Raw genomic sequence first — 23,382 nt, 5'->3', positions numbered from 1 at the left:
TCCTGTCCCTGGAGTTTCTACCTGGACAAGTCTTACCACATCTGATTAGTAATGTTCCTTTCTTCATGTTGACAGCAGTGTAACAGATTTTATAACCCCCTCAATAGTGATGGTTGAGAGGTTTCCTGTGACAGGAGAGGAATTGGCCTAACGGCTAGGGTGGTGTACCTCGAATCTGGGGAACCGGGTTCGAGTCTCGGCAATGACGCTGAACATCCTGTGAATCTGGGCAAATCACTTAATCGGTCTCAGCCAATCACCGCACAGCCTTGGATGTTTTGCCCTATCACTGATGGGCTTACTTTTCTTCTCCGACCCATTGAGGTCCCTTCTTTTTGCTTATATGTGCCTCGCTTCAGGTCTCTTCACTTCCTGGACCCGGTGGCTTGAGGCATTGCAGGTTCCTAGCGGGTGCCGAGCAGCGAGGGCGTAAGTAAACCTCCCGACCCCTGTCTCCTTAAGGTATTGTTTTCAGTTCTTTACGGCATGTGTGCGTGTTACCTAGCCGCTCGCGGCCGTTTCTCCTTTCTTTTCCTTTCTAGGGTGTGCCATATTGCTCGCACCCTCACCCCGGGATCCCTGAGGCGACGAACGGTCTTGCCTCACAGTAAGAGTCTTTCTCCACCCTCTTGCATTTCTACTTCCCAGGAATGCTACACGGGCCACGTTCATTCATTTCCCGGCCCCCATTTGTTTTAGACTCTCACGTAGTATCGAATCTCCACGTTCATTTCGGTATACAGTATTAGTCACGCTATTCAGGCGAAGTCCTGTTTACTTCCCTGACACGAGTATCTGGCTAATTCTAGGTGCACGGACAGCACTACTATTTGCACCTGAGGTACTCATTATTGGCACAACCCCATCCATGCACTATGTTTGAGCCTGTAGTTGTGGCGCTTTATAATGAAATGACCACGCACATTTACGATTCTTTTATGTTTTGTCCTGTGTTTGTATGTCCTTTTTTTCATTATAGAGTAAACTCGTTTCTCTCCACCATTATATCACTTGGCGGATTTTGAACTGTGTTTATATATCTTTTCACACAGCAGCCCACGGTAGGGTGAACCTTAGCGCGTTCATACCACCGGGGCTCCCACACTCCCACTCTGGTCCTGATGAAAGCCTGTCGAACACACATAAAGGCAGAAACATGTTGACCGCCATGGAGTGAACCCGGTCTGTTATTTTTTGACCCTCACTCCTTTTTATTTTTTCCAATTAGCAAAACTATTAAATTATTTTTTTTGACTCAATTGGGAATTTTAAATTCACTGTCACCTCACACAATCCCGCTCCGCAGTAACCTGGCGTTGCAGCACACTGGGATGGCATTCGGCCATACCCAGTGGAGCCCGATGATGAAGCATGTCACCAACCAGGTTGGTGAGTGAGGGCTTTCATACATAACTTGTATTACCTCCTTAGGTCTGTTTTCCTCCCTATAACACGTCGGGCAGGTTCTGACTCTGGAGACCCGTGCCTTTTGGATGGTTAGTGCCTTGTTGACACTACACTGACTTCGTTGGTTTGTAACCTTTCCCTTGAGGGGACTAGTCGTGTTATTACCCTTCCTCTTCTGTTGTTGATTTGCAAATCACTTAATCTACACATGCCTAACAAAAATGAATGAGTCCTAATGTAACGTAACTGGTGCTATGTAAAGCGCTCTGATACCAGATACCAGGTCAAGTTTGCGCTATATAAAAAGTTTGTAAAAAAACTACAAATATATATATATATATATATATAGCTTTCTTCCCCTTAATACCTTACACTGAATTAACCCAGTTGTATTTTGTGGATATAATGGTAAAGGATAATAACTCTTGAATACCCAGTTTTCCATTGTCCTTGCCTGTGATTACTATCTGCAAACATTTGTGTGGTCTTTTGTTAACATGGTCTACATGAATGCCCTACATTTACTTTCTCATTTCCCAGACAGCAATAGTGAAAACATCCCAGAAAACCATGTGAATATAGATGATAAAATAGCTCCACAAAAGTGATGAAATAACTACTACACTAGTTAGGGTTCTCTTGTACCTATGAATCAAAAGCATTAAAAAAAATCCTGAATAGGGCATGTGTTGAACCTGGCATCCTTGATGTGTTTTTCCCCTGTGTTTCTGCCTCTGCCTCCTATGTTTTTGATGTGAGCTGAATTTAGTTTTTGCTGGTCTGGATGCTTTGGACACTTTGCCACTCCTGATCAGTGCCAAAGTACAAGTGATCTATATATAAATTGTGAATATGGATTGGTGTTTCCATGATTGGCTTGTTTGACTTACTACTAAGTCCCTCGTACAGTGCACTGTGTGTGCCCAGGGCCTGTAATTCAAATGTCATCCCTAAAGTAGGCCCAAGGTACCTCTGTGGGCAGGGTGCAGTGTATGTGACAGGCAGGATATGTACTGATGTGTGTGACGTGTCCTGATAGTGAAATACAGTGTATTTCGTTTTTCACTATTAAAAGGCTTTCTGCCCCATAGGATAGAATGGGAGTTTAGCTATAATTTCTCATAAGTATAACTTCCACTTGGAACAAGATAGAAAGATAGAGTTTAGTATGCCTAAACTCAGAATATAAAAGTGCATCTTTTAGTAAAGATGACTTTTATATTGTGGGTTTGAAAATACCACTTTTAGAAAGTGGGTATTTTCTTGCTTAGCCATCCTCTGTGCCTCTACTGGTTTGTGGATTGACTGTTTGGCGTGGGAGTGACAGGGGCCGGGGATGTGCATTCACTGTAGACAGCCACTGGGGGGGGGGTTTGAGGTGAGTCCTGTCTTTCCTGGATGAGTCAGGGCTGGGCTGAATAGACCTGGGCTGCATTTAGACTAGGGAGAGGAGATTTCCTTGCACCTAAATGGGCCTGGTCTGCCGTACAAAATGCTGTCTACACCTCCTGCCGGGAAGCTGGGCCAGAAAGGACAGAACTGGTTTTGACTGAGCATAGAGCCTCTCTGCCACAAGAGAACAAAGAGAAGTGCTGTAAATATATTAGGGTCCAGACGCCAGAACTTTAGAATACTTCTGGACTCAAGAGGAACCTCTGCCAAGGAGAAGAGCTGGGAAAACTGAAGGAGAAGTACTGCCCCTGTGCTGTGTTCTGTCTGGGGTTGTCCTACAGTGACTGTTTCTGCCAAGGAGAGGACAAACACTTTGCTGTGTGCTGTGTATCATCCTTGAAGAAGATCGCCAAGGGCTTGAAGTACAGCGTGCTTCCTGTTCTGAAGACTCAGAGACACAAAGGCTTCACTACCAGTTTCCCTGGAATTCCTTGCTGGAAGTTCTGACCTGCCAATAGGTGCCTGTTACTGTGTTGGGCCTCTGTAGGTTGTTCCTGCTGTTGGGAGCTAGAAAAGAGATGCAACTAAGAGAATCCCGATGTATCCGCACCCGTTTTTGACGCATCGCTGCTGTGCTTCTTAATAAACCAATGCAGTCCCTGCCCATGGCTAGAGAAATTGGCGCACGCTGAATTCTGTGCACCTATCTCTGAAGTCCGAGATCACCGCACCGATTCTGACGCAGGCCCTGCTGTGCGGCTGCAAGAAACAACGCATCGCCACATAGAGAACTGACTCATTCCAGATGCCCATGCATCGCACTGGGGTGCCAAGTCTACAAGAAAGCTTAGGCTGCAGTAAGGACCCGACACATCTCCTCCCCTGCGTGGCAGTAAGGAACCAATGCATCTCCTCCCCTGAAATAAGGAACCAACGCATCACTTTCCCTGGGCGTAAAGAACCAGTGCATCACCTTCCCTGTCACTGTTTTTGTTTATGATTGTGACGCATCCAAGGTACTTTGTGTTGAAACTTTTACATCAATAGTTTGCTATGCACAGAACTGTTTTAGCTTGCTAAGGATTACCTTTTGAGAACTGAATTGTGGATTTTTGTTGTTTTGGTCTTGTTTTGTGTAGATAAAAATTACTTACTTTTCTAAACTGTTGTGGTGTCCATTTGTAGTGTTTTCACTGTATTACTGTATGTGTGCACAAATGCTTTACACACTGCCTCTGAGATAAGCCTGCATTCTCGTGCCAAGCTACCAAGGGGGTGAGCAGGAGTTATTTTAAAAGTGTATCCCCCTTAACCTGACTAGGAAAAAGTTTCCCTACTTGGACAACAGTGCAAACTATTGCCAACTAGAGACCCCGATTTCTAACAGCATGAATTATCACTCAATTATCAACATGAAATGCAATATTTTCACTTAGGGTAAATATTTTACATTTCCACAAACTGAAGCTTGTCATTCCCATGATGAAAACACAGTGCAACTCTTTCAAAGTAGCAGATTTTCACCATGCACTTTTATGGATGAACAGATTCTGCCTTTTTATTCATTTATCATCATCAACAACTAGGCATATTCATCTTATGGTAGAGTTTTCACCACCATTGTTCTAGGCAGGTTTAGCCAACTTATATCAAGAATGACCATAACTAAGTAAGTGATGTATTTCATTATAATGGCATGACCATAATGTCACAAAAACCTAAAATTATGTCAAAAACATATGCAATATGTTATGGATAAACTACTATAATATGAAAGATAGCCAGGATGTTTCAAAGAATAGCCCCATTACATCAAATAGAAAGCAGCCTTATGCCAGAGGTAGCCAGAATGTTGCCTAGAATGACAATATGTAAGGGATGAACTACTAATATGCCAAGGACAGCCTGAATGCAGCCAAGAATGTTCCCACCTTGTGGAACATGGACCACCAATACGCCAGAGATAGCCTGAATGCCACCTGGAATTACCCTTCATCAGCCAGGCTAGCTTGAATCCAGTAGCACAGTGAGCAAGGGACCCACGTCTGGGCATACCCATCCCACTTAGGGTGAAAAGTGCTATGCAAACAAATGATGGATGGGCTAGACTGTTTCCATGAGGCACAGGGTCAAGACTGATTTGCATATGGCTGGGTTCAAACTGGAATGGCATGGTGAGCAAACAATGATGGATTTAGGCCTAGATCTCTGTACTGGTATGAATGTAAGACATTGTTCTGCATTCTGTCCATCAATTGTTCTTTTTGCATTTGTCACCCCGAGTGGGACGGGTATGCCCAGACGTGGGTCCCGTGCTCTCCATGCCACTGGAGTCAAGCTATTCTGGCTGATGAGGGGTGAAACCCTAAAACCGGTCCGAGGATGCTTGTTTCCAGTGCAGGGAGGACCTGGCCTGGCTGTTCGGGCTGGACTGTTCCCATGAGGCACAGGGTCAAGACTGATTTGCATATGGCTGGGTTCAAACTGGAATGGCATGGTGAGAAAAAAAACGATGGATTTAGACCCAGATCTCTGTACTGGGGTGAATGTAAGACATTGTTCTGCATTCTGTCCATCAATTGTTCTTTTTATATTTCTATGATAGGCAGGCCACTGTTATGAGAGGGATAGTTCAACTATCACAAAGCACACCCACTATTTCACAATCATTAACCACTATTAAACAAGGAATAGCCAGACCATCAATAAAATGCACATTATATTATAGGGATGGACTGCTATTAAGCCGGTATTTAGCGAGGGTTAGCCAGAATGTCACCAGGAATTCCCACTTTGGATCAATGACAGGTCACTATAATAACTAATATAGATAGAATTGTCCCACGGAAGAGCGTGGAGACGCACCTGGAAAGGAGTCCACTGAGGACCGCTCGTGAGCTGGAGGATGCAGTAACATCCCTGGAATCTGGAGAGACTGTCGGAAGAGACCGATACCGCGCTAAGTCCCGCCACACTCCAGGAGGAGGGTGGCTGGAACAGATATCCCCTTGGTACACTGAAGTCCAGCGAAACGCCGTGAGGGGAACGGCTTACCTTTGCACCACTCCTGCTCCCGCGAATGCCGTGAGGGAAACGGCCCGCATTTCACCTCTCCTGCATTTACCAAAGCCGTGAGGGAAACGGCCAGCGTTCAACACAGGACTACTAGTCCCGGCAGCCCTTCAGCCCTCCAGCCCTCCAGCGGTGACGCGGCAAAGTGCCACTTAAGCCGTGCACGCCTCCCGCAGTGCGGGTCCGGAGAAACGCCGTGAGGGGAACGGCTTACCTTTGCACCGCTCCTGCTCCCGCGAACGCCGTGAGGGAAACGGCCCGCATTTCACCGGTCCTGCATTTACCAAAGCCGTGAGGGAAACGGCCAGCGTTCAACACAGGACTACTAGTCCCGGCAGCCCTTCAGCCCTCCAGCCCTCCAGCGGTGACACGGCAAAGCGCCACTTAAGCCGCGCACGCCTCCCGCAGCGCGGGTCCTGCGAAACGCCGTGTGGGGAACGGCTTACCTTTGCACCGCTCCTGCTCCCGCAAACGCCGTGAGGGAAACGGCCCGCATTTCACCGCTCCTGCATTTACCAAAGCCGTGAGGGAAACGGCCAGCGTTCAACACAGGACTACTAGTCCCGGCAGCCCTTCAGTCCTCCAGCCCTCCAGCGGTGACACGGCAAAGCGCCACTTAAGCTGCGCACGCCTCCCGCAGCACGGGACGCGCGTGGGCGTGCCCGGGCCAAGGGCGGGCCCGGCCGCGCCCGTCAGAGGCCGGAGTAGGCTGGGCTGGGCAATCCTTCTAAGAAGTGAGGTGAGTGTACAACTGAATCATGGGAAAACGCACTGTGATGTCATCTGCCCAGGGTTCTAGAAGTTCCTCCATTGTTCCGCCGTCTTTTGAAAGCATGCTCGAAAATGCTTTCATGCTGGTCACATCCGAAATTGAAAACACCGAACGGAGATTATCCCTGGGCCAAACAGCATCGTCCCTACATATGCCTGGTGGCTCTGAGAACGATGACCTCACAGTCCCTGTGCCGTTATCACCAAATATTACAATAGTTAATCCCACCTCTCACGAAAATCCATCTGTAGCCTTGGTGATCGATAAGAACATCATTGACTGTTGACATGGCAGATCCCCAGCAGGTCACTGAAGTTGATTTTAGCATCACTAACCCGGCCCAAAACTTAAAGATCGCGAGGGGGAAAGGAAGAAAGGCAACATCCTGATGCCTATCAGCAAGAGGAAACAACCCCCTCGCAATAACAAAACCCAACCAACCCCCCAGAGCATGTGACTACGAGGAAAAACCACATTAAGTGGGGTGTTATCTAGCACGAACACACAACTAGATGGCCTACCTAATAGTCCTGTTGATCTGAATACAAGTACAGCAGAATCCAATTCTATGTGCACACAAACTGAGCCAATATTTGTAAATGGCATGCAAGGGGGGCCAAATGAGAACTTAATTGACACCATAGTGGACTCCACTTTTAAGCATTTGAAAAGTCTAATGGATAAACAGTTTAATCATATTTTTAAACGTTTGGATAGATTGGAAAGCCTGGTGAAAAAAGAAGATACGAAAAGAAAAGGGACTATTATTATTGACCAAAACAGGGGTGAACGTTTATTGAAAGATATGGAGACAATTAACAAAGGCATCGTAGGGGGGAGCGGCAACTGTATTATTCCTGGTGCAGACAGCATATGTGAAAAGTGTAATGGTAACAAGAAGAGCTTGCCTTGTAATCCCATGCCTAGCACCTTGGTTAGTACATTGCCCTTGTTAAATGCCCCTGTGGCAACCAAACCTTCTTGTCACATTTCATTGCCAATAGGGGCCCCTCCTACCCCACCTGCGGCAGCACATACAAAATCAATGCCATACCCAAACAACGAGCCTATTCTTGTTACTCAGGTTAAAAAGCATGCCGATATTGTACTGAATTTGCCGCCACAAGCATGTCCTTATGTTTTAGTCTTAGCTGGTGTACCCCCCTGTATGAAGACCAAAGTGAGTCTTGGGACCAACTCAAGAATAAGTGCATTGATTGGTTATCCAAGTATAAGGGGATGGGCATGGAGACTGTTAACGAAATCCTGATGGTGCGACGGGTGGCATGGGTAGGATCCTCAACTAAAAATATTATGGGCGATTGTATAGTTGTGAATTTTAAGCACCCCCCCATGGTGAAAGGCATCTTAAAACGTAACACTAACCTCTTTAGCACTCCAACGGCCATAACTTCATTACCACTTGTTTTTTTTTATAGACCACCACAAAGAACCCATCATTCAAACACTTTGTCTCAATTTGTACATAATCGGTTTGCCGCCTTGTCTGATCTAGAGGAGCAGGACTGACTACCGAGCGAACCCTCAAACAGTGCAGCACAATCTTGGGATACACAAATGGGTAACCAGGTCATGTTCAAACCCAGCTCTACCGGGAACCCTCAAAAGTCTAGCCCGGTTAAATTGTTGCCCTTTTGCCCCGTCACCAGTGAACCCATGCCTACTGAGCAACATTTAAAAATACTGAGCTGGAATATTGCTGGTCTAAAATCCAAAATGAACATAGTAGAGTGGACTAACATGGATAGCAGTTTTGATGTTTTGATGTTTCAGGAAACATGGAGTACTGCAATTTGTTTCTTGAGGGTTTTGTCTGCTATAATAGTACTGTTCCAAGCCCTGAAGTTGGCCGACCTAGTGGGGGATTATCCACATGGATAAAGATCACTGCAGGGAGTAGTACCAAACCCTTGGAAACAAATGACAGTCACCTCCAGGCCACTCTCTATTCGAATGGGATTACGTTATGTTTTATACATTTTTATAATAACGATTTTAGATCACTGCCCAATAGGAATTTTATTATTTTATTTGATTTTATTGATAAAATGCTGGAAGAAAAAAGGTTCGGTAAATTGGACGGAATTTGTTTAGGAGGTGATTTTAATGCGCATCTGCACAAAAGAATGGACAATACTATAGTTACATCAGTCCCGCTAATTCCGTGCAAAAGAGGGGAAGAATTGTTTAATCATCTATCGACCAGGGATTTAGTTAATGTTATGGAGAAAGTTGGTTGCATGTCCGATAAAAGTCCACTGCCTACCTTTAGAGGTCGTGGCTGCTCATCAACCATTGATTATGTTTTTTTATCCTCATCCCTTGAGAATTGTTTAATTAAGGCGGAAGTTTTATGCACTAGTTATAGTGACCACAATCCAATTCTGACAATTATCAGTTTTGTTAATAAATTTACTAAACAAAAAGAAATAGGGGCACAGAATCTGGTGGCATCCACCGACAAACTCAAAGTAATTTGGAAGGGCAGAGATAACAAGGCCCTACTTGCACAAATTATAAAATCTTATCCCTCACTTGTGGAGACGTGCCTGTCTAGTGGATGCCCTGATATAGAGATTATTCAGGCCTTTACTGGGTTATGTGTTGGCATTAAACAGGAAATCTCTAAGCCTGTTAGGATACAAAGTAAGAACCCCAGATGGTTTAACGGCATCTGTTCATGGGCAAACCGTGACCTCCGTGAGGCATTAGCCGAAAAACCCAGGGACATGACCTTGGTTAAAACCCTGAGAGGACGCTATAAGAAAGCAATTAAATTACGAACTGAGGAGATATTGAAGGAGAGGTGGGACTCCCTTGCATGTACTGCTGCAACTAAAGATGTAACTGGGTTTTGGGGCGCGGTGAAAGCTATGAGGTCCATTGGATCAAATGTAACAGCTATAAATTGTAACATACCTAGTAAGTCTTGGGAGGAGCATTTTGCAAGAATATATACAGCTCCAACAGCAACTATTGATTATCACTATCCAGCTAATAAGGTTGTTATAACTATAACTGAAGTTGAAGATGCCATAAATCAAAGTGCAGGGAATAAAGCCCCAGGCCCTGATGGGTTATCAATTGACCTTATTAAATCTGAACCCGATTTTTGGTCCCCTTTACTTTGTAATGTTTTTAATAATCTGTCCAATACTACAATTCCGAAAACCTGGTCAACCAGTATCATCGTGCCCATCTTCAAGAAGAACGATAGATCAAATCCCAGTTGCTACCGTCCTATATCTTTAATAGATAACACACTAAAGATTTTGGGCAGAGAGATTTTTAATAAAATTAGGAATTGGGCAGAGGATAATCACATTTTCAATTCTTGTCAGCTGGGATTCAGAAGCAATGTGGGAACTGTAGAACAGTGTCTAAACCTAAACCTTATATTAGGCAAATATACCATTGCCAAAAAAGTCCCCTTGCATTTGGGTTTTATGGACTTATCTTCAGCTTTTGATTTTGTTAACCGTTCACGATTATGGGAGATTTTATTAAAATACGGGCTGGATAAGTCGCTTGTTTATTTTTTGGCACATTTGCACAGGGACCTAAAAGCTCGGGTAAGGATAAACAATGAGGGAGAGGTCTCCGGGGATATTTTAATTGGTAGGGGGGGTCAGACAAGGTTGTGTCTTGGCCCCCCTACTTTTTATTCTGTATTTAAATGAATTAAATAAATCCCTGTCTAAATCAACATGTGATGTACCGAAAAGCAATGGTAAACTACTTCCCGTACTCTTATATGCGGACGATGCGGTCCTGATGGGCCGCACACCTAAAGCACTCCGTGTCTTAATTATGGATTTTGTTTCTTTCATGGCAGATTTGGACTTGTGTACCAATTTAAAAAAATCATACATTATGTCTTGTGGGCCCAAAAACATCGTATTAATCATATAGTGTCAGGAGATAATGTCTTAAAAAGCACTGGCACTTTTCCGTACCTGGGGTTAGTTTTTTCAGATTCTGGATCATTGTCAGCACACGTGGCCCACGGGAAGGCAGTTAACTCAATTATTAGTTTACAACAGCCAAAGCGGGCTGAGGTAGTGATACCTTTATTACAGATCTATAAATCACAATGACGACCAACTGCAACCTATGGTGCCGAGGTGTGGGGGTACACAAATTGCAGTGGTATTCAAACAGAAGAAAATAGATTTTGTAGAAAGGTATTAGGGGCTCAAATCTCTTCACCCACCTACATATGTCACAAAGAACTAAGTTTGTATTATGTCGAGGATTTTATCAAATCTCAGCCTGCATTGTTCTGGCTAAAGATTTGGCGAAATCCAGCAGCAATTTTAACTCAGGAAATAATCAACGACTGCCTTAAATGCGACAGGGGTAGATACATACCTTGGCTTAGTACTGTTAAGAAAAGTCTAGCCAGTGTGAAATTGGAACATATTTTCTCCCATCCCCAGAATACAGACGGTATGAATATAAAAACCGTGAGAAAGGCATTGTATGATTCATACCGAAGGGCCAGAGGACATACAGAGCTCTTCAAACCTTCAATAGTTAGATATACTTCCATTTTGACTTTCCCAGGCAATAAAAATGACACGCCACAGGATTATCTTAAGAAAAATATCGGAAGATGGAATAGGAGCTTGCTCTTTCGTCTTAGGGATGGGAGCATAAAATACTCACTTTGTTTCCCACTCGGTTTTAATAAAGACCTAGAGAACCTGCTCTGCCCATGTGGAACTGGTCATAAACAAACAATTTTACACTTCCTGTTTTTTTGTAATTTCTATATCAGATACACTAAACAGTATTTGATCTCATATTTTAAATCACATGCTATTATTGTCTACAAATTGGCATTTGATGAAATATTGCGGCTAGGAAGTGATGACATGATTTTCAGAGTAAGCTCATTTTTGCAATCTGCGGTACGATCGAGAAATACTATGAACATTTCTTAGTTCAATATCCACGCACGGCTATTTGTACATCGATATAGCTGGGTTAGTTGTCTGTATAATGTATATATTGAACCTGCTAGCACTTTATCGCTATTTTGTACAACTGTTTTGTGATTTACACACATTGTACTTACCTGCACTTTATTGCTATTTTTGCACATTTGTCTATACTATTAATAATGTTGATTCGATATTCAACTTATTTTCATATGTGTGTTTTATGTTATTGTGTATTGTATCCTATTGGTGGTGATGACTTGTACTTTTATGGATATTCTATATCCGAATAAAGACCATTTGACTTGAGAATTGTCCCAAGAAATGCAACAATAGGTAATCGTGGGGGCTACAATAATGAAAGCAATACATAGAATGCATTGAAGAATACCCATAATGTCAGGTTGATATGAACACCATTATGTTAAGGTGAGCCACCCCCCACAGTCTCATCCCCATACCCACATTTTACCTGCTAACACACACCACAACCTAAACCAGCACAAACACACACATAAGCACATAATCAAAACACTCATCTAAATATGGCACACCCACAAGCACCCTCCTCTTCAACTTTGCATCTCAGAAGGTAATTTTCCACCCTTGTCCCCCATACTGAACAATGACAACAGCAAGGCAGCAGGATCAGACAAAAGCTGTCATGATTGGCAGCTTCTCTTGGGCCCTATTACCTCTAACAACCAGCAGCCCAAAACTGCATAGGTGAAGGGCTCAAAGGAGGGCTTTTCCTGAAGATGGGTTTGGGTGGTACCACCTATCAATTGGGCCAATATTAGAAGGTTCATCCAGCCTCCAAAATGTCATTTACAAATGCAAGGTAATCATTTACGAAGCTGGCAATCTGTAAGTTCACACAAGACCGATCAGGTTTGTTGGACAGAGCCTCTCTGCAGGGTCACACCAGGTTTGCCTTCCATGGCAAAACACATATTAGATGTGTATTTGGACCCTGTACATGCTAATCAGTGATAATGGACCTATAAATTAAATGCTACAAGTAGGCATCAGCACTCATTATGCCACTCAGTAAAGTAACACTGTAAAACATGTCTCAGGCCTGTACTGCAGTCTGTAGTGTAGTTTTAAACTGCCATTTCAAATAAATTGCAGAAATTGGGTTATTGTAGGGAAGGTGAACCACCAAAGCCACTTAATTAACTTGTGCCTAACCCTCAGGTAGCTTGAGACAAAAATAAACCTGTTTGCCAGGCCTAAACTTTCCTTTTTTAATACAAATACACAACCCATAGGGCACTGTGCATTTAAAAAGCTGGATATGTACTTTTTAAGTTTTACATGTCCTGGTAGTGAAAAACCCTTACATTTGTTTTTCACTGCTACAACATCTAACTCTCCCATCGGATAACATTGAGTTACCTTATTCCATTTACTAAGTGGTAACTTTTGTTTGGGAACACGTAGAAATGTCATATTTAGTGTCTAAGGAATTGTTATTTAAACCCTTTTAATGGTAAAGTTGGATTTAAAATCTCAATTCTGAAAATGCAACTTTTAGAAAGTTGCCATTTTCTTGTCCTAAACATTTGGTGAATGCAGCCTGTATCCTGAGTCTCCTGACTAGGTGTAATTGATAGTTGGTCTTTGTGTATTCCTCGCAGACAGTATCACAAAGAGGGACTGGATGTTGGCAGGATTGAACATCCTGACCTGATGGGATGGGCAGACCTGTAACCTAACACATTTGCACTAGAAAGGAGCTGCCTCACCACACACACACACAAGAACTTCACACTAGCCTTTTTTGGCCCCAGATGTCCTAGGACCAAGGCAGTGGAAGGAAGGAAATTTCAGAACTAGGGGCCTCATGTAGGTAAATAAATTTTACCGGTTCGTAAATACCGAGCCGTACCGAATCGGTAAATTAGAATCGGTAAGTTATATGTAGGTAAAAATTCGGTAACAGTTACCGATTCGGTAACATTCGGTAAATACGAATCGGAATCCACCGATTCGGTAAATACCGAGGTGATAATTACCGATTCGGAAAATACCGAGGTGGTATATACCGAATCGGAAAATACCGAGGTGGTATCTACCGAATCGGAAAATACCGAATCGGTACGTACGGATTCGGTAAATAACATCACATGACTTGACGAAACAGCTAATCCTGTGCAACGACAGCCCACCCAACCAGGAACTGCCCACACCCAGGCAGGTGTACACAATTAGCCGAAGTGGCCACACCCAGGCAGGTGTACATAATTAGCCGACCCTGGAGAGGCTCGGAGTGCAGAGGAGAGGCAGGGAGCAGTTGCATGTGCGAGCGGGAAACGAACAGCATGTCCAGCCAGAGAACACAGAAAGACGGAGGGGAAAGGAGGAGGAAGCTCAAATTCAGCCCCAAGGAACTCCAGGTGCTGGTGGAGGAGGTGGTGAAGCAGCACCAGAAGCTGTTTGGGAGGCAATCCCTGCAAGTGCCTGAGGCCGAAAAGCGCAACATATGGCTGGCCATCCAGGCGCAGGTCAATGCTGTGGGAGTGACCCACAGGGACATTGAGGTCCTCAAAAAGCGCTGGTATGACCTGAGGATTGTGACCAAGAGGAAGATGGGCGACATCCAGAAGGAGGCCAGCCAGACCGGAGGTGGAACCAACAGGGCACCTGCCCTCACCGAACTGGAGGAGCTGGTGGCGGCCACACTCGAGCAAGAGAGCGTCGTGGGTCTTGGGGACGCCGACAGCTCTGCCAGAGCCGCAACACAGCAAGGTAAGACGAAAGCACAGCAATGTAGCCGCCCCTACCCCTATCCCACATCCCCCATTGTGAAACGAGAATCACACTGCAGTCCACACGTGTCAGTGCAGACAGGCAATGCATTCCGGGAGATGTAGTCAGGGCAACACTAACCATGACGTAAATGTCACAGGGCAACAAGGCATGTCACGCACTCGAGGCACAAGGAGACAGAGGACAGATTGGAATGTGAAATGATTTATTGTGACGCTTGCAATGCAGCCCTTCGGGGACACTGAGCCAATGTTGTTTTTCTGTCCACAGATGTGACATCATGCAGTACAGGGCATGCTGCAGGGGAGACGGCACACCGGCCACAAAAATCACCTCTAGCCAGCACGAGTTCAGACCAGGGAGCAGGCCCACTTGCAGCCGCACCACCTACGCAGCCAGCCTCGCCGCACACAGAGCCAGCATCACCTCACCGAGAGCCAGCATCACCACCACCAGAGCCAGCATCGCCACTCATGTTCGATTCACCGGCCACATCTCCGCTTGCAGGTGTGAGAATGAGGAGGCGTCCAGCAGCCAGGCTACGAGCCTTAGACACCTCGTCAGACGACAGCATGGGCCCAGAAGACCGCACCGGGCCCCAGGAAGGGAGCCATCCCACTGTGCCCCACACCTCACAGGCAGCACAGACGGGAGCAAGAGGGCGCCGCAGGTCGCGTGTCCAGAGTCCACCAGCACCCACTGACGGCCATGGTGTCTTCTTGGGGCTCGAGGGCCAAATGTTGAAGCAACAGCGCCTGCAATCAAAGGCAGTAATGTCAGTCCAGAGGCACATGCGGGTGATGAGGACAAGCTTAGTCAACATGGACACAAACATTGGCGGCATGGCTGCGGGCATTCGGGACATGTCCCAGTCAATCCAGCAGTTGTGCAGCAAATTAGATGCTGACATCGAAGCACGGCGCCGGGAACGCCAGAGAAGGGACACTACCAGCAGGGCACTCAACCGTCTGGCAACTGCGACTTCCCTACTTTGCCGGCGCTCTGTGACGATGCAGGAGGGCCTAACACAGTGCTGCAGCGACCTGTCTCGGGGGATGGTGCAGGTGACAAGTGCACTAGGGGTGCTATTGACTAGTCAGGCGTCGACAACTGCTGCAGGGGATGCTGCGGAGAGCATCGACACCAGCAGCAGCATCACACCCCCCGTCCCAGAAGCACGCAGGAGCAGCAGGCGGCTTGGGGTTGGCTCTAGTGAGGATGCACAGGCCGTGCAATCCACCACTGCAGCGCGTATGCGCAAACATTGATGTGGCCCTGCTTATCCACTTGCCATTGGGTGACGTAACCCTGGACATACTCATTGTATAGATGGCATATTGCCAGATTGGCCTGTTCATGTGTTCATGGCGTGGTGCCACATTAAACTACGTCATGACTTCTCACAACTCGCTGTGTCCCCTCACTTACTCAGAAATAGTTGCATGTGATCTCTGCCCGTCTCTCTCTCCCATCGATTGCAGTTGGCACTCTAGCTGCGCTGCCCTCTGGCTGGCCTGACTCATCCTCGTTGTCCTCAAAATATGTTAGTTCCACATCTGTACCTTTTTTCGTGGCAAGGTTGTGCAGCATTGCACAAGTGGCAATTATCTTGCAGCAGGTGATGGGTTTGTACTGGCGTGCGCCTCCGCTCTTGTCGAGGCAGCGGAACCTGCTCTTCAGCAGTCCAAACGTGCGCTCCACCACATTGCGTGTAGATTTGTGGGCCACGTTGTATCGTCTCTCACTCTGGGTTGCTGGGTGTAGGTAGGGAGTGAGGATGAATGAACGGCATGCATATGCACTGTCGCCTGGATGAGTAAAAGGGAACCATCAGTTACATGCCTCTATTCACTCTGATTGGCAGGTTTCAAGGGGCGTCACTGTTACTTACCCAGCAGGTATCCCTCTCCGAATTCTCCGGCTCTCAGTCGTGTGTAGATCCCACTATTCTGGAAGATGTAAGAGTCGTGGGTGCTCCCAGGAAACTTTGCAACAATATCTGTGATGATGTTCCCTGCATCACAGATCACCTGCACATTGATGGAGTGGGTGGACTTCCTGTTCCTGTAGATGTGCTCTGTCTCAGCTGGTGGACAGATTGGGATGTGTGTACCATCAATACAGCAGATGACATGGGGGAACTGTGCCATGTGATAAAAGTCTGTTTTTGTTTTCTGCAGTGCAGCCTGTGTGTTTGGGAAGCTTATGTAGTGGTGCATTCTCTGCATCATGGCATCCAGGAACTTCCTGAAGAAACGTGACAGGCAACTCTGGGATACCCCACCCACCGCAGCTATCACCACCTGATAACTGCCGGATGCCAACAGATGTAGGCTGCAGAGCACCTGCACATGTGGGGGTATGGCGTGCGCCCTTCTTATTGGCTGGTCCAGGAGTGGGTGAAGGTCCCTGATTAAGTCCATGATGGTTTTGGGGTGTAGCCTGTACCTCTCATGTATCTCTGCATCAGTCAGCTGGAATAGTGTGATGCGCTGTCTGTAGATTTGTTCCTCCCGTCGCCACACCCTCAGTCCTGCTGCCTGTAGACGTAGGCGCCTTGCAATGACGTACATGGCGGCCATGTTGTCCACGCTGTTGCATTTTGGGATTGCTTATGTGCATTGTTGATGGTTACCACCTGCTTTCCATCCGTGTTAATTACCGACTCTTATTTACCGATTTTCCTGGATTTCTTAATTACCGACTGCTCCTACATGTCATTTTAAATTTTTACCACTTCATATTTACCACTTCATATTTACCGATTCGTTAATAATGTATTCGGTAAATATGAATCGGTATTTTAGAATTCGGTAACTATGAATCGGTATTTACCGCCTCATATTTACCGAAAAGTGGTTTTTGGACTCCTACATCTCACTTGTCTGAATACCGGTCGGTAACGGCATATTTACCGAATTTCGGCCGTTACCGACCGGTATTTCGCTACCTACATGAGGCCCTAGATGTGGTGGAAAGTTTAGAAGTTTCTTCCACTTCAAAGCAGACACCAGGTATAAATATTCGACTCACAGACCAACTCTTCAGTACACTCCTTTACCTATAGATACTACAGAAGAAGGACTGGCCTGCTCTCAGAATACTGCCCTGCTGCTGGAAGCCAGCCATGCTGTTTGAGAAGAAAGACTGGGCCAGCTCCTTTCATCACAGGCTACCTAAAGTGATCCAAAGGGTCAGCAGGCTGACCTCATGTTCAGAGCTACAGTGACATAACAAGCTCCAGAGACCTACCTGCAACTGCCCAGCTAACCTGCTGCAACTGGACATGCTTAAACCTGTCTGAACACTGCTGGCCTCTGCAAATGTGGGTCACTGGCCCCCAAGAGGTGCCTCCACAGGTCCTGGGCACTTGGTTGGCATCAAGATGCACTTTTCTGACTTCAAAGAAGAAATCCTGAAGTTTTGGGCTCTTCGCTACTGCAAACGGGCCCATTCATGCTGATATCTTGCCACCCACGGTGACCACCAACGTAAAGCTCAAGTGGACCCAACTCTTCGTGCTACAACTACGGCCAGAGACGATCAGCAATGCCAGGTCTGCACTTCTTTCTACAATGACAACTACCCACAATGATTGCCAGTGTGCAACTGAAGCAAACACCATCTGTGGTCCGACATGGTATTTGCACTACAGCAATGGCTCTCCAGGATACCCGGTCTGCTCTTCGCTGTACAGAAATGACCTTCTGTGATGCTCTCCTCATGGCTTCCTCCACCATGTACTGGACTCTTCATGCTGGACTTTGAAAAGGTAACTTTTTCAGCAGGACTAATCTGGTCCCTATATTTGACCCACACACCATTGCAGTCAGTCAAAACATGTGATTCTTTTCTCAGACTAGCACAACCAGCTAACCATGAGGGGCGATTTGAGCTTTTAGGCGCTATACTTATGGCAAATCTTTGAAATTACTTGTCTCCAGTTCCACTGATTGGATTTTTGCAGTTTTGGCATCAAATGATTTATGGAATTTACTCTACTTTTCTACATTGGTGTGGGATTTTCTTGTGTTGTGGTTTCACTTTATTGCTGTTTGTGTGTTGCATAAGTACTTTACACATTGCCTCTAAGTTAAGCCTAACTACTTTGTGCCAAGCTACCAGAAGGTTAAGCACAGGTTAATTTGGTGACTTATTGTGTTTCACCCTGACAAGAATTGTGGTTGTTGCATGAGTAGGGTCTCATCCCCCTCAAACAATAACACAATTTTCACCACTTTCTTAGCACAAATCCTGGAAAATTGATTTTAAACCCAGTTCCAGCTTTTAATTGAATAGCCCAACCTACCTGTAATCTACAGTCTGGTTTTAGTTTTGGCTGCAGCACAGAAACAGCTATTCTCTAACTCACTGATGACTCACTAGATCTACTGGACAATGGATTTAAGGCATTACGGGTTTTGATCATATCACTCCAGAATACTTCACCCTCAGTTGGATCCCCATAAAAACAGGAAGAATATCCAAAATGGATTGCATCACTCACAAGGCCATGCAATGTGGAATCCCGAAATCGCTGCTATATTATTAACGTACCACATCTGGACGTGCTGTTCAATTTGTAATGCTGACTCCATGGTCCTAGAGCTATCCAGGTTTAGTAAATAATATCGAACTGCACGCAAAATTTGCAACTCAATGTTGTGCACAAATCTCACTTTTGAAGCATTCAAGAATGACATAAAACACTTATCTAAAAATACATTTTACAACTACTACCATTACCACCTTATATCCTCCATGAATAGCTTTGGTTAACTTACTGTGCATTATATGCAACTCTCTGGGAATCTGGATGTGGTGATGATGTTTCCCCAGTTTGTATCCCTGTGTACAACTTCTCCTTCCTCTTGTAAAGTGTCCTGACAAGTGCTATATAAAACTTCAAAGTAAATAAATAAATATCCTGTGGCTAGACTAATGAGGCACATTAAAATATAATTGGGTCAAACTGAGGAGAAAGGTTAAACGGTTCCTGCCAGAAATGTAGATGAGCGACTGATGAGGACCACAGGCATCTGGGTCCTCTCAAGATCACTCTTAAGTTGCCTGCTCCTTCTGAATGTTTCACACACACTGGGGATGCACTGAACCTCACTCATCCAGGGCAGTTTCTCCTTCTAGCTGACTTGTTCCCTCTTTCAACAGGCTGACAGGCCTCTAGGTGCTTTAGACATGGTCCACTACTTTGCCAGTAGTATGTACCGACTTCAGGTGATGTCCTTTACCTCTGAGCAACTAGGTGTCAGTCAGACATCAGCCATCCTACCAAAGCGGAGCACTCCCTTACATGGCTTACCGACCTTGGAACTAGAAGAAAGAGGGGTGATTTGTTTCCTGCTTTCAGACAGGGAGTGTGGATACTAAGTCTCAACCGCAAAATCTTTTTTGGGTGATTCTCCTTTCAGGTGTCCACGTTAGGCTACTCTCCACACACAGCCTTCGTATGTAGTGATGCTTCTCACAGCCTGTAGCACTGGACAACCCACAACAAAAGGCACACAAAGGTGTGAGGTTTTGCCCCAACTGAAAGTCTAATCAGTGCAAACAAAAAGACATGCCTCACCGAGTATGCAGTTCCACCCATCATTCCTACCATCCACCAAATGGCAGTACTCAGGAAGATAAATCAGCAGCTCCTTACTAACCAAAAGGCTCATGAAATTTCTAAAGGGAGCCCTGCCACAACTCTCCTCATTTCAGTGTCTGGGTCTCCTTCTTCCAGCTACACGAATGGAGTCAATACACTTTCACTGTCTGGGAGCACTGTCCACACCCTTCATGTTGTGCTAGGTCAGGCCAGGGATATCCAAAATGGATTCAACTAGTCTACAATACACTGGCTCACATACACACCATGCATGCAATATACTTGCTATAGATGCATACATGCTTAAGATGAACTTGGTTGTCAGCGCAGTGGTCTGGGTATTAACGTAGAAGTAGACCGCTATGTAGGTGAGGCACTAAAACCTCTGCCTTGCCATACAGATAAAAAATATCTGGCCAAACTATTGATTTTCTTTCTCTTTGGTCTGCCACCACCACTCTATGCACTATCCCAACAACAGAGACAGTGTTCCACTGTCACTAATAGGAGCATGCTTGGTGCTCCCCTGCCAGTCACAGGGCAGGTTCAGGACCTCACACAGTTAAAGACAGCCCTAGACCTCTCATGTTTAGATTAGTGTGACACCAGGGTAAAAACAAAAATTTGGGCTATGCATGCAGTTGGGCACTCAGTGTTGGGAAACATACAAATGCGCATATAACATGCAGGGGACATTCCTGTCTGAACATATACTAAATTACATAACAATGTCGAGATAGAAAAAATAAAACAGCATGCTTGATTTAAAACAACTTTATCTATGGCAGGTTAGCAAATTACAAAACAAATACATCAAACATATCAGCTTTTTATTTTCATTTGTTACACCAGATATTATTTTTCTGCTTTATGACATTGTATTTGTGACAAAGTAGTCACAATGTTACTTAGCACCTCAATGCAACCTTGCAGTATTTACTGACAATAAATTTGTTGGTGAGGAACTCTTCTTCACCAACATTTTAAACTCTAGTCCGCAGTCTTACAAAATACCCTTCCAACAATTTCCTACAGAGGAACAAGAGAGATGTGTGCTTTGCTTCTCATGTACCCTTATTTTACTTATATCCACATACACTTGCCTTTTTTACATGTTTTTACAACTTGCGACTTGTAACCTGTACAAACCTCCACAATTTAGTTGATGTGATGCGCCATGGAACCACACATATATGCACACACACGCGCGCACACACACGCACAACTCCCCGAAACTCTTTTACTAACGAAAACCCAGGAATTTTACAAACTACTTCAACCACTTTTCAATGCTTCCCGTTTCTAATGGCTGTAAACAATATATGCTGCATATACCCATGTAATGATCACCAGGACCCTGAGCTTGGAAGTTTGGAAGGAAGACATGCTTTTCTGGCATTGGGGCTTATGACCTACTTTTCACAGCAGAAAGAGTCTCTGATCTGGCCAGAGAACAATGACCAGTGAATTCACTTTGGATTTATAAGACATTTGCCATTCTTCTTCTCTTATTAATTATAAAAAAGGGAAATGCTACAACGTTATTAACACATATCTGCTTCTAGGATGATCTAATAAGATTCAAGAATGTTCATAGTCACATTATTTCCTATATCTTCTGGATTTCTTATGTCAGTCTCCTGATTATTCCACCTCGTCATTAGCTGATCAGTTTATAAGAAGCTGCCTGGATTTAATCAAATAACATTTTTCAATAACATGGGCGCCACCTGGTTATTCTTTATGAAATTGTAATTATATGAAAACACATTCCATGTGTCCTGTGGCTTGTTTCAAACCACACACATTTAACCAATTACAATCAATTCTTAATGGTTTAAAAATGGCAGAACAGCTATGCTTGATGTCTGAAGAAATATTGCACATAATAATATATTTCTTAAGAAAAAATTACTGTTACGTCTTTTCCTTTAAGCACACATTGTAAATATTTTCCAGGAAAATAAGCTCAAGGTCAACGAAAAAAACAGCCAAATGTATGCATATTTTCTTTAAGCAATTTAATATTATGAATATGTATTGCTCTCTAAACCCTGCACTATTTTGCTCTTTCAAGCTATAACCACAGATATACATTTAAATGCAGAAATTGGATGCAGTTAAAGACTGCCAGAGCTATTTAGAAGGATCATTTCCCTGCCTAGGTTGGTAGCAAAATGATAATAGCTGTATTTATTCCATTAGGGCTACCCATTTAGCCAGGACCGGCTCAGGGATGCAGCTTAGTGCTTGTACCGTTTACAAAGGTAACACCATATCCAGTCCCTTGCAGAGGAAAAGTAAAAGTCAATTTGATTCCCGATATGACAGTATCTCTGAGGCTCAGACTATTTCAGAGGTAGCAAGGAGAAGATGTTGTTGCACGTCCACAACAAGCAATATATTGTTTCTAAGTTAAGTGGTCTGTAGAATCGCAAAAATAGAGGGTACCCTAACAACGAAAGATTTTGCTACCAATAGTGTTGATTGTAATGGTTGGGGATCAGCCATTCAATTAGTTAGATATCAACAATCAGCTATTCACTCAATTTGGTATGGATGATCAGATTTTCATTAGAATCAGATAATCAGGGTCAGTTAGGGTTTTATAGGTGTTATGAGCCCCAAGCATAGCCGCATAGGACATGCTTAAGTCCCACACTTGTGAAGGAGTTTTGGACAGAATGGCATAAATGCCTGAGTAGTGTATGCTTGCTGGAGTTATTCAGGAAGGTGTTTAGAGGCAGAATGGTTGGTGTTGTCTTTAAAGGCGTGCCAGTAATTCCTTCCTAAATTGTTGGATGGGTGGTGCCTAACTTGGATGAGGAGAGCTTGTTCCAAAAATCTTTGAACATATCTAGAGAAGGCTTGGCTATTTGTGCAATCCTTTCAGATCTTCTGGATCTTAGGTTTGAATAATGTGGTGGTCCATGAGGTGCTGAGCTTGTAAGATGTGCAATGCAATTAGCCATTCTGATGCTGACAGTCTGATGCAGAGAGTTTTGAATTGGATGCGTACTCTAATCGATAGTTACGTATCTACATACATAGACATTCTATAACTCAAAACCCTATGAAACAGCATGAGTGGAGGATGAACCATACTCTGGAATCCATGTTCTGTTTCATTTAGACCCTCAACCATTTTCCAGGCAACATTTTGGATAATACCTAATGGGGTAAATAGTATAAAAATACCTTAAAAGCATCCAGTTTCCTTTATTGTTGGTGTTTTGGGTATGTTTAAAACGTGCAATAGCGAGTTGCACAAGGATAAATTATCTTCCTTACATTCTGTTGTATTTTGTTGACATGTTTCAGCCCTACGTCAAAAGTCACTAGGGGTCCTAGCTCCTAACTTTAATACTACTAAACTGACATAAAATCCT

The 23,382-nt window shown here is 44.5% G+C and overlaps 1 long non-coding RNA gene across 1 annotated transcript in view; it reads left to right on the top strand.

Annotated features, from left to right (window-relative positions):
• LOC146796268 (uncharacterized) overlaps nucleotides 1–23,382 on the top strand; it is a 478,384-nt gene that overhangs the window by 267,994 nt on the left and 187,008 nt on the right. The gene's annotated exons all lie outside the window — the stretch shown is intronic.

This window comes from Triturus cristatus, chromosome 10 (assembly GCF_964204655.1).
Source record: "Triturus cristatus chromosome 10, aTriCri1.1, whole genome shotgun sequence".
In the NCBI taxonomy this organism is placed as follows: Eukaryota; Metazoa; Chordata; class Amphibia; order Caudata; family Salamandridae; genus Triturus; species Triturus cristatus.
The sequence above is the reverse complement of the archived record's forward strand: the minus strand, read 5'-3'. Positions and strand labels throughout refer to the sequence as shown.